The sequence below is a fragment of the Indicator indicator genome, chromosome 14 (assembly GCF_027791375.1).
Source record: "Indicator indicator isolate 239-I01 chromosome 14, UM_Iind_1.1, whole genome shotgun sequence".
NCBI lineage: Eukaryota > Metazoa > Chordata > Aves > Piciformes > Indicatoridae > Indicator > Indicator indicator.
In genome coordinates, this window is record NC_072023.1 from 7888854 (window position 1) to 7900341 (window position 11488).

Sequence of the window (11488 nt, forward strand, 5' to 3'; positions counted from 1 at the left end):
AGTATATGTTCCACATACCTTTATAAAAGAGCTGCAGCTTCTTTCCCAGCTATAAAACCAAGCCAGTATAGATAAATTTTCCATTATCCTCAGAGTGAACCTGTTGCAAGGGCAAAGAACTGATGCAGGATTGATTGCAGACCACTCCTACAAATTATACAGTACCCAGTGAGCCATGCAACTGACCCAAACGGATTTTGCTACCCTATCACAAATAAACTAAACTAGCTTAACGTTAACTAAAATAGGTGGTCTAACTTTGCCAGCACAGTCCTGATACGTGCTTGTATTTTTAATAATCCTGGGAACTACAGAAACATTCTTCCTTAAAGTTCTTGAGATGTTCTCATTCTTAGAATATCTCCTGAGCAGACACTTACAATCTCTGTAGAGTCTTACCCAGAACTTCAGACAGCTCTGGCAGGGCCCTAAATATGTAGAAGCAACCTGTCCTTCAGTAAAGCAGAATGTATCCACCAGCAAAATAGTGTGCCAAACCAAATAAACTCTTCTTCTATCCCTGACAGGGAGTTTGCAACAGAGAAAGGAATTGAATCCTTCCAGTGATGGGTGTCACCAATATGATTCGGTCAGGTTGGACAGAGCTGCATGGTTGACTCTGAAACCTCCAAAAATACCCAGAGGATGCAATTCATATGTGACATCCTTCCTTTTCAGCTAATATTTAGCTGATCAACAAGATGGAGAGGAAACAAGGGCATCTGTACACTGTCAGGCAGAGGTGGCACAGGACAAAAGTTCTAAATGCTTGACAATTTTTTTTTTTTTGGTGGTAACCTTGTCTGTGGCAAACCTTCACAAGCAAAAGGCTCTCCCTGCACTTTAAGTGCAACTCCACTTTATTTCACTTAATGTAAAAGTCCTTTCTGCAATTCTACTGAAAGGATACTTCATTCCCTCTTGTGAGCTGTCATATAATATTACTGCTGAAAACCAACAGAATTTAACCTCAGAAAGAGCAAAGTTACAGCTATGGCTCAAGTGCCAGGTCTAGAGCTATTTAAGTGCTTTAGCACCTCTTAGGAGAAGGGCTATTGATGTGTAAACAAAGAACACCACAGAAACACAGGACCTTTACAGAGAAGATCTTGCCTCCCACCCTCTCAAAATTTTGTACCAATTTCAACCCCTAAGTGCCTTTTCAGATAAATGACTTTTGTATTACATTAAAAGTGCCATCTACATCTAACACAAAACAGAACTTGTCACAGTTGTTTATCAAGGGACCAATAATACATTATTCCACAGCAAATGAATGACCTTCCTTGCTACAGGGTATTCTGCATGCCCAGGCAGCTGTGGATGTTGCTGTGTCCATTCCAAACCAGCCTGGGAGGTAAAGCCATGGTGCTTCTCATGTGCACATGGTGCCATGATATCTACAGATATTTACTTGCAGCTCTGGGATGGAGCTATGCCTCCAGGCACTCCTGCCCAGACAGCTTGGCCTCTGTGGCTGGCAGTGTCTGTCCACACAGTGCTGCCTGCTCCCCTGGTGTAACAGTGTGAGAGCTGAAATCCCCTTCCCACACCGCCAATGACCAGGCTAGCTCAGTTTGGAAGCAAATGAAAGCTGTATTTACAAGCAAAACTATAATCTATGATGAAATGCAATGAATATGTACAAACAGACACTATTCACAACATTTACAAATATGGACAATCAACAGAAAAGCACAACCAAGCCCCCTTTGCCTCCCCCAAGGGGCCTTGCCCCTCAGCCAGAAGGAATCCCCCCAGACCCCCTGGCAGAAGGCAGAGAGTCAAGAAGCGGAGAGGCTGTTAGACTTAGCTTGTCAAGGTCAGTGTGTTATCTTCAGCCAGAAAAGAAGCAGGCAGACAGAAACCGAGCGAGCAAGCCAAGTCCCAGACTGCCCAACTCCCCAACCTTGTTTTGAGTAGAAATTCTTAAGCATTTCTATCTCTCCAATGGAAGTGTTTAGAACAGTCATTATTTTGCTTCCTTACACCCAGTAGTGACTTATTTACACTCTTTCACTTTCTCTGCTTGAACTTTGTGAAGAAATATTAAAAAGAGAGTCTTAAAACCATTACACCTGGAAAGCGAATCGGAGTCTTAAGCAGAAGGAGAGAGAACAACAAGAAGCTGACAGATTTACACACTGCCATGAAGATCAGCTGAGGGCACTGAAGAACACATATGATGATAACAGAAGTTAGTTGATTGGAGAAGCTGAGAACTGAGAATCGGTGTGGATGCGCCAATAATGAAGTGGCTGCTTTCAAGCAGCGCTTTAAAGGTTGTCTGATAAAGGACTAATGGGAGAATAAGTGACTGGTGAGGTTTGTTTGGAAGGCAGCATGCAGAGAGACAGAGAGGATGGATGGGCCCTGATCGTCATGCTTTGGTGAAAAGAGACAACTGCTGTTAATCAGAAGCTGTCTGACACTGATGAATATATTCAGATCCACTATGGGCACATTGCCTTCCTCCTTCTGTCCAGCCAGATCAGCAGATAAGCAGCTGGGAGGCTTCCCCTGTGCCTGCTGCTAGAGAGTTGTCTGAAGCTTTTTGCATTTGTAAGACTCCTGTGCAAGGTTTGTCTGTCGAGAACTTGGCCGCATCTCCCCCTGACCATAAAGGTGCCCAACACAAATCCAAGTAAGATTCAACAAAAAGGGCAAGACATGGGGATCTGATGATATGAAAAAGACAAAGCTAAAGTAATAAGCCAGTCATGGTTGTGCAACCCCCCCCCCCCGCACAGATAGCCTGCTCTGCAGCACAGTCTTTTCCCTTTCTCATCTTAAACTACTGTCAAATATTTTTGCTCAATGTTAATCTTTCTCCATGACCCAATTTCCACCTCCTCCACAATTTAGGATATTTTGGCAGATGCTTGTAATTTTTATGAATTAAAGTAAATGTCAGAAGGAAAGCTGCTCCTCCTGCCCCTCTCAAAGAGCTAGAAATAAACTCTCATGTCTAAGGTTATAAAGCTCAATGCTCCACTTTAGAAAATTGCTAGAACAAGTTTTCTTGGTAGCTCCACAGTGAAAAAAAAAATGTTTCCAGAAGTGTTTCTAAATTCCCTCAACCCAAATCAAAAACCAACACAGACTACATCCCCCCTCCCCATTTTTTTTTAACAAATGTTTTTCCATAACAACTTCAGTCTGCACTTTCATTTTAGCACCAGTCCCTTAATATTTGATACTTTATCAGACAGATTTGTAGAAGTCTTAAAACAGAATTTTTAAAGTCAAGCTGGTTGCAAGCTGAGCTAACTGTACAGTATTGATCCCAAACCTCAAGCCTGGGTAAGGAAATAAAACTATTTCATGGTTGGAGGTGCAAAGCTACAGAAACAGGTACAACTTCATACCCATTCTCAAGAATCTGAAGTGATAGAAACAAACTCACTCTCTCTCCCTCATCAGCCCCACTTTTTTATTTTTCCTGTTTCTCCTTCCAGCCATTTACTGTTAAAAAAAAAAAAGCATTGAAAACAGCTTTCTCCAACTGGACAAGAAGCTTGAACTCCTTGTTTACTTGTCCCCTTAGAGGCAACTGTGTTCTCACTATGAATACCTTCTGATTCCTGCAAATGATTCCCATGGCCTGACTTAAGGTCCTTTTGGATATCAGGGAGGAGAAAAGACTTAGCAACAAGGGAAAGACAAAAATGTTTCCCCAGACAGTGTAATGGGACAGAAGGACACAAATGCAAGTAAGGCTTCCAGCTCAGCAACGTCTCTAGGGGTTTTCCTTCCCTTCTGCCCCTTAGCATAGTAAACCTCATATGCAAGCTGTTGATTTAAAGCTCCCAGGGAAACTGACTATTTTTGGGATCACTCAAGATACTATAACAGGACAAACTATTACAGCAATGAGATACTATCTTACTTCTACAAATCTGTAGCTTCTGTATGTTTTCAAAGAACATAGACCACATACTAAAATGTGTGCATGTTGAAATTCTCATTTAATGTTGCACTACAGCTTCTGAAAAAAACCCCAGTGAGTCTGCAATACCAAATGAACATTTCTAATTTTGAGATTAATTATGTTAATGGTCTAAACAAAACTAATCTCCTCTAACTCAGACAAATGAGTGTTTCCATGTGGCTCATTAATGCCTGCCTCTTCATCTGAAGAGGCCATGCTTCACAGGACCAATGTATGCAAAAGAATAGCATGCCAGGAATATCTCAGACTGGAAGGGCTGAGAACAGTAGAAACATTGCCTGATTTTATGTAGACATCTAAGGTACTGTCCACCTTTCATTTCTCTCCCTCACTTAAAAGAAGCCCAAGGTATTCCATCAAACACCATGATCTGCAGCAATCCCACTGAGAACATAAACTGAAATTGAAGGAACAGTCATGTGCTGCACATTTTATAAGAGAAAGCTTCTGCATAATGAAGGAAGGAGCCAAAGTGTCTTCAAATCTAATAAATTTGCCACTGATATTCACTCATTAATGAGAGTTAAGAGCCATCTTGCTGACAAACCTTCACATATGGTTTCAGTACAAGGAGAGACAATGGAGGAAATTTCTTCCCAAACTTTTTAGTCTGTCTTCAGAAGTTGTGCTTATCTGTCCCTGCCAGCTCATCCAGGTACAACTGCCTGAGAAAGGAGCAGCCCAGCACTGAGCTCAGGCTCACCTCCAAACCACCACTGCCTACATGTCACATCTTTACTGTGGGCACATGCCTTGGTTATAATCTTCAGCTGTTAGTACCAAAGCAAGCAATAAGCACAAACCAGCCAAGGTGATGCTTTGGATTGTGCAAAATTTACAGTACCTTCAAGTCACACTTGTGATAATTTTCAGTACTTACAGATGATCACAGACAAAAATCTATGACAAAGCAAGGAATTGATTTGTTCGGTGTCTCAGGCTTCGGGGTCTAGCCTGGGTGTCATCTCCCTTTCCTCATAATCCCTCCTGATTTAAAATTATTTTGCTGCTCTCTCAAGGTATCTGATCCCTGAGGCCTGAAATCCTCAATGTGGGTGCTCACAAATCAATTGCTGCTGTCACATACAATATTGGTTCCTGCAGTGCAGTGCTTAGGAGCAGCAAATGCAAAAAAAAAAAAAAAAAAAGAAAAAAGAAAAAAGCCAATTTCAATTGCTAAGCAAAACAGAAGATTTATTTATGACTAGATGACAAGTGGAAGATTACAAATAGCTGCATTCTGGGGAAGAAAATAAATAAATAAGGAAAAAACGTTCTCACTTCACAAAAGATGCAGAAACCTATTTAGATACTTGATATACCCAGATACATTATTTATGTTTCCATGCTGTTGAAATAATTGATATAGATACTTATATATGTAAAAATAATAAAATACATACACAGTGACACCACAACAGCATCCCCCTTTGAATGCAGCTCAAGCTAATGAGAGAGAAGTGTGACAGGGTGACTTTCCAGTGCATTCTCTTGAACTCCCTTGCTACACAAATTTTGATGAGTTTTAATCAGATCCTCTGTCATTACTGTGTCTGGCCACCTCGTTGGCATCACTGAATTCACCCTGGCAAAACACTCCTATGTGGGAAGTATATCCCATAGTAAACACAGGGAGATCAGTAGAACTGAAGAAATCGGATCCAGAGCCACAGGAAGGGGTGGGGTGGTGTCCTTTAACAAAGAGATCTCCAGGTCCCTGACATCATCCTCTCTTGAAGGGCAGCCCACGCTAGAAGAACGACATCATCTCCTGGCAAAGAACTGAAAAACAATTTCTTCTCTGTGTTCTGGCCACTGCCTCCATGGACATTTTTCAGCCCTAGCTCTGCCAGCAATGATGACCTTCCCATTGTAAGGTTTCCTGACACCCAGGCTCAAAGGACTCATGTTACACCTTGCATCCCACTCACTGCTGCAATGAGAGGGACGTGGTCAGCTGACTTGTGACAATGCCACTCTGGAGAGGGTTGCAGCAGCAGCAGAGAGGAGAATAAATCTCTGCTTTTGATCCAGCCAAGACATTAACATCATTAACATCTACAGGTGTGGCCCAGAGCTATTTGCCTTCCATCTCCTCCAGGCCTGCCTGATCTGCGTCAGGAGGTGTGCCTGCAGAGGAGGCAGGCTACCTCCAACACTCGGTAACAGCTGCAGGCAGGCTGTGCAGGCATCGGTGTGTGTGGCCAGCTGATGGTATGACATCTGTGGAGAAGGGTGCAGCTCTGTGTTCTCATCACAGACATTTCTTATCTGTGGTTTAGTTTGCCTATGGTATGTTTGTATGAGCTGCAGCTTGGCTTCCTCATACTGTGCAGAGGAGTCTCAGTTATGTTACAGCGAGCGAATTGACGTGGTACGAGGTGGTGGTGGTGCTAGAGACTCCAGCAGCTTACTGACATCACTGCACCAATGACTTCCAGCAGCAGCATAGGCAAGAAGCATTAAGAATTGTTCAGTGCAGACACTGACATTAGGAATATCCTCTTGACATCTGCAGTTCTTGTCTTTGGCTCAGCAAAAGCTTTGTCTATAACCTCCTATCGCTCAGAGTGGGGAGGGGAGATTGTTCCTGCATTTAAACTGTGGGTGGGTGAAACACTGAGATTCACAGAGGTTGCAGGGTAGCAGGCCAGTCAATGTCATGTTTTCTGTTCTGCTGGAAGGAGAGGTGAGGAAAAAGCAAGAGAAAAGCAGGCTAGACACACTTCAGCTCTTATTGAGAGAAATATTACTCCATTCACACAGCTTCTGAACCAGCCCAGAGCACACACAGCTGGAGGAGATGCAATGCAATGATGTGCAGGGCAACATCTGAGGCACAAGAGATATAAGACCACAATCTGCACACCCTTATGCCTTCCCTTCCTCTACCCTCACCTAACCCTCTCTTTCCAGCTTAGCCAATATATTTCTGGCTAGAAGATGATGCATAGGAGTTCAAAAGAGAAGACTGATTTCCTGCAATATGGCTTCCTTTTTTAAAATAGAATTCCTTTTTCTCCTTTTCTTTTTGGACTAGCAACATCCACAAAGGTATACCTGTCAATGACATTTAGGAAAAACCAATATTTTCATGCCATTGCAGATCCTTATGCTGGCCCTTGAACTGCAACATGAGTTGAAGCTATTTCTGAGATTGGTAAAGCACAGGGAACATTTTCCTGAATCCATTTTGCTGGAAAATTATGTGCAGGACTTCACTTTAGAGATCTAGAGAGGTCTGCATTTTTCCTTTTAAGGCATCACTGATGTTAATTAAGATTGACTCTTAGGTGCAGAAGGCATGTGATTTGCAATTGCAATAGGCCAGATGCTGTTTCCAGTGGCACCATCAAAAATATTCCACTACAACCCTGGTGCAAAGGACAGAGTAAACCCTTGGCTTTTTTTGGAGTCACTATCCCAGGTCCAGCTTTGCAAAGGGTAACTGGTTTTGCTTTTAGAAGGGTAATTCCCACCTTTCCATAGCGTGAAGTGATAAATAAAAGCTAAATTGCATTCGCTTAGCTTTGTGTTGTGTTGGGGTTTATGCTACTGCACAAGAGCGTTATGTTCCTAAGTCAGCTGGTGACAATGTAAAGATGCACACAGCAGGTTAAGAGGAGGTGTAGTCTTCCCACAGGGACCCCATATCCATGGTTCATAGATTGTGGCAGAAACTCTCATAGACATCAGGTGGCTTTGACTCAGACCTTCTCTATTAGGTATACCACAGGTCCAAAGTGCTCCATCAAGCCCTGGGTCGTTTTTCAGCAATCTAACAGCTCTGCTTGGACCCAATGTCATCCTTACTACTCTTCCTCTCCATTTCCTTACTTCAAAACCAGAGCTTGCAATTAGCTTCAATCATAGAATCATAGAACGCATTGGGCTGGAAAGGACCCTTGAAGGTCATCTTGTCCAACAGCCCTGCAGGGAGCAGGGACATCTCCAAGTAGATCAACAGAAAGTGCAAGATGAATTTGCCTTTCTGGAATTACTCATACCTCAGATCACAAAGAACAATAGAAAATGCCCTCACTGATTTCAGATTGGAATATCCAAGTTAAAGAGTCTAGCAGAGAAGCAGTAGGCTCCTTGCTTTTCTAGGAACTGTCAAAAGAAGCCCTAGCCTTTGCCTGAGTGAGCAGTTCCAACCTCTGCAAGGCAAGAGGTGAATCCTACAAAGTGCCTAAAATATGTATCAAAAGTTAAAGAAATTCCATAGCAAAAGCTTCTTAAGTAAGCACTTCATCTTGCCAGGACTGTTGGAGCACACTGCAATGAGCAAACACATGGGTTGGGGCAGAAGGCTATCTCTTGAATGTAAAATCAAACAGCTTGGCTGAGGGAGTTTGCAAACTCCACTAGCTTCCTGGGCAGACCCCATCAATCCTCTCTCAAGGGAGAAGGGCTGAGCCAGAGCTCACCAAGTTCACAGGCAGTGCTAGGATGGCGTGAAACTCATTTGGACCTGAGAGGTTCAGCTAGTGGAATGCAACATAAACTACCTAGAAGAGTGCAGTCACAACTGCCAGCTCTCTTAACCCAAGCAGCACAACTTAGGCAGTTTGAAAACCTCACGTCCTCTTCCACAGCCCAGCACCACCAACCTATGGTACACTTTCTGAATAGGATCTTGATGTGGGGTTTGCTGTTGTCCAGCCTTTGCCCTGTGGAAATCCAAGCAGGCATGGATCACAATTTGCTTTGGCAAATTCTGCCTTTAGAGTATGAAGCAAAAGTTTGGAGAGGCCTTGCCAAACGCTTAAAAAAGCGTTTCCTAATCTTTTCCAAAGTCACACTTTATGTTAGCATATTAACATGGACTCTTGCAAAACAATTTCCAAGCCAAGTCACTTTAGAGAGAGAGCCTGAGAAAGAAACAGTTGCAAAAAGCAAATGGCACAATTGATATTAGAGTTTTATTCCAACCAAACAGCCTTGAAGTGCCAGAAATATGGTTTATTGGCCACACATCACACAAACAGCTAAAATGATGGACTTTGTTACTGAGAGGATTTAGAAGGCTTGTAAAATGGGATGCAAAGCTAGTTAAAATCACTGCCACATAGACACTGCCAATTCTCCATGCTGTATGCACATGAGCTGTGTAGTCACAGGAGCTAGCTTGCTGAAAGTGTAAAAAAAAAAAAAAAAAAAAAAAAGGCCAACAAAACCAAAACCATTCCACTTCTGCGGAAATGGTTACTTCAGAAGCACAATATGTTTTCCTGACAAGGAGGTGTTATACTACACACAATTAGGAGTCTCTCCATAGACCAAAACTCAGATACTGCAGCTTGTGCAAAACTTGGTCTCTGACAACACCCCAGTTATTTAATAGCACTTGGCATATTAGAGGCACACACAGTATTAACAAGAGTATGACAGTCTTTGCTAAATAATCTGTGCAGCTTTATCAATAAGGAAACATTGCAGATGCACAGCAGCAAAATCTTTATACAACATGCTTCACATATATGAGTGTGAATAATTCTCTCAAATCCTCTTTCTCTCAGCTCTGTCATCTCCTTGTAAGATAGACCTGCCCAATATTGGTGGAAACCCCTCTTGCTAAGGGAAAAGGCTCCTTTTCTGATAAGCCTTACATTCAGCAGGGTGAACAATCCTCATTTGTAACACAGCCTGCACTTGTCCCCATTTAGACCAGTTTAACCATTAATTAGACAGAAATTAAAGTCTGTTCTAAGAAGCTGCCACTTTCAAGGTCGTATTACTTCAAGCAAAGGCCATTAGGGAGCTCTTTGCAAGGCTGAGTGAATCAGGATTCCTGCCCTTTATCTGTTTGATGCACATGCATTGGTATGTTCAAGACACAGAGGCAAAGCAGTCTGGTCTTTGCTTTCCCCAGGTTCACTGGGAAATGCTTCATTTAGCAAGGCTTGAACCTATTTCCTTTAGCCTAAGGACAGCCTGAAGCCTGTCTGGAAGATTAGGATTTCTTTTCTGTGACCACACAGCAAATATTCTCAGTTCACAGAGCCTTCCCAGTGGTGACCAGACTCGCTGCTGACTATAGCACTTCATAACTGATAAAGCTGTACCAGGACCATTGAAGAAGGGCCAAGAAGCAAACCCACTCACCTAACCTACAGCTAGCCACACATTAAACACAAATAAGTGAAGGGATATGAGGAAGGATACTGTTTAATGAAGGACACATCTTCCCAACAAAAAGGCTTACTTCCCAGCAATAACACTTCTTGGGTAAATATCATGGGTTTGGGTTCAGAATGGATGAAGATGCATTTGGATGGTTTTATTGTATTTATTTATTAACATAAGGCATTACAGAAAAGACTCAAAGCATGCTAGTATGTGGTGAGAGATGCCTTAATCTGATCTTTGCAACCTACCAACTGACTAAACTGCATCAAAAATGAGTCATAATATTTTCAAACCAAAGCTCTCAGTGGGTGTTTCGTAGCACCAGCCATCTGACAGTGAGCTGCATTTGGATCATCACAGGAGATGCATTGGCCTATCCTCAGCTTGGATGGTGGTACCTGAGGTTTATACCTGATCTGCCTACACAGAAGATCAATAGCCCTTGGAAGTCTTTGCTTCCAAGCCAATGCCCCCACACAGAAGATCAATAGCCCTTGGAAGTCTTTGCTTACTGGAAGACACACTGATACTATCATGTGCAGTCAGCTCATCTCATTCAGGGCTGAAATGATGCAGAAAAAACTCCACCATGATGGCTGGGTCTGTGTCTGACTCCACTGCTACCAAGCCAGGCTGGGAGTCCCACCACTGTGCCCCAAAGTGCTACCTGTGTCAGAAAGCCTGTCCAGCTCAGACCCCCAAACCATAAGACAAGGCAATGCCTGATCAAGTCCAGAGAGTGAAATGTTTCTGTATTTGTAGGAAGCAATACCCACAGGGAGAATAATCTGCAACCAAGTGACAGAGCACTGCCTGTGCACTGTCACAGGAGCAAGGGCAACCATATCTTCTCCTCCATGTGGAGGGGCTGAGAAGCGCTGTGACCTCACATCCAGGAGCTCCAGTCCCAGAGGGATATTGAATGCTAGCCTGCTGACAAGAACCTTCCAAGTGAAATGAAAAATCCTGCTTCTTTCCCTTGCCCTCCTAGCCTCCTCTCCTTCTTCCTCAGTAAAGCAGCAGGACACTCTTTGAAGGCCAGATGCTCCTTGACAGCCAGTGACATGATTTACATTTCCATGGCACAGTTGACACTAATGGATGCCAAAGGACACTTCAAACCATTTTCATAGAGAAGGTGTTGTACCTGAGTTATGATAAAGTACTGCAGCACATCAGGATCACACAATAGGCTTATGACAAGCAGCAAAGATGAGCAGCAAAGACAGCTACAAGGGGAATTTTGGTGAAGTGAAAGCAGTTTATCACATTAGCTCTGGCCAGAACATCACAACCAGCATCATCCCTGTTCTTGCACAAGATAGCACAGAGGTCTCAGTAGCTATATGTTTTTCTGTCTTGGAAGATAATGTGTCCTGGAGCCAAATTCGTACAGAGAAAGTA